The 373-nt window shown below is 59.5% G+C and overlaps 1 protein-coding gene across 1 annotated transcript in view; it reads left to right on the top strand.

Moving 5' to 3' along the window:
* LOC113212756 (teneurin-a-like) overlaps nt 1–373 on the top strand; it is a 495,982-nt gene that overhangs the window by 452,444 nt on the left and 43,165 nt on the right. The gene's annotated exons all lie outside the window — the stretch shown is intronic.

Genomic DNA, 373 nt, shown 5'->3' with positions numbered 1-373 from the left:
CCCAAGCAGCGTGTTTGCGTGAGGGAACGGAATCCCAGCCGCTTGCCCCATCACCCATCACCCCACTCCCGCCCAACCACCACCGCCACCACCTCCACCACCACTACCGCCACCACCAGCACCACCAAAAGATACGCCCGTAAAATCAAGTATTCGAAGCACTCCTGGCAGCCGCGTGGTGTGCTGGTACGGTGCTTGCTAGTCGGTCGGGGAGGGTGGGAAGGAGGGTGGGGTGGGGTGGAGATAGGGGCAGTCGTCGGTTTTGGTCGTCCGCGCTCCTCACTCCCCGCGCTCATATTCCTCTGCCCTCAGAATTCATTCCTCACCGTACCGTCCATCATTTTCCCTCTATCTGTCTCTCCTTTTATCTCAT

The sequence above is a fragment of the Frankliniella occidentalis genome, unplaced genomic scaffold (assembly GCF_000697945.3).
Source record: "Frankliniella occidentalis isolate FOCC.00 unplaced genomic scaffold, Focc_3.1 Scaffold58, whole genome shotgun sequence".
NCBI lineage: Eukaryota > Metazoa > Arthropoda > Insecta > Thysanoptera > Thripidae > Frankliniella > Frankliniella occidentalis.
Note: the sequence above shows the minus strand (reverse complement) of the source record. Positions and strands in the feature narration are given on the sequence as shown.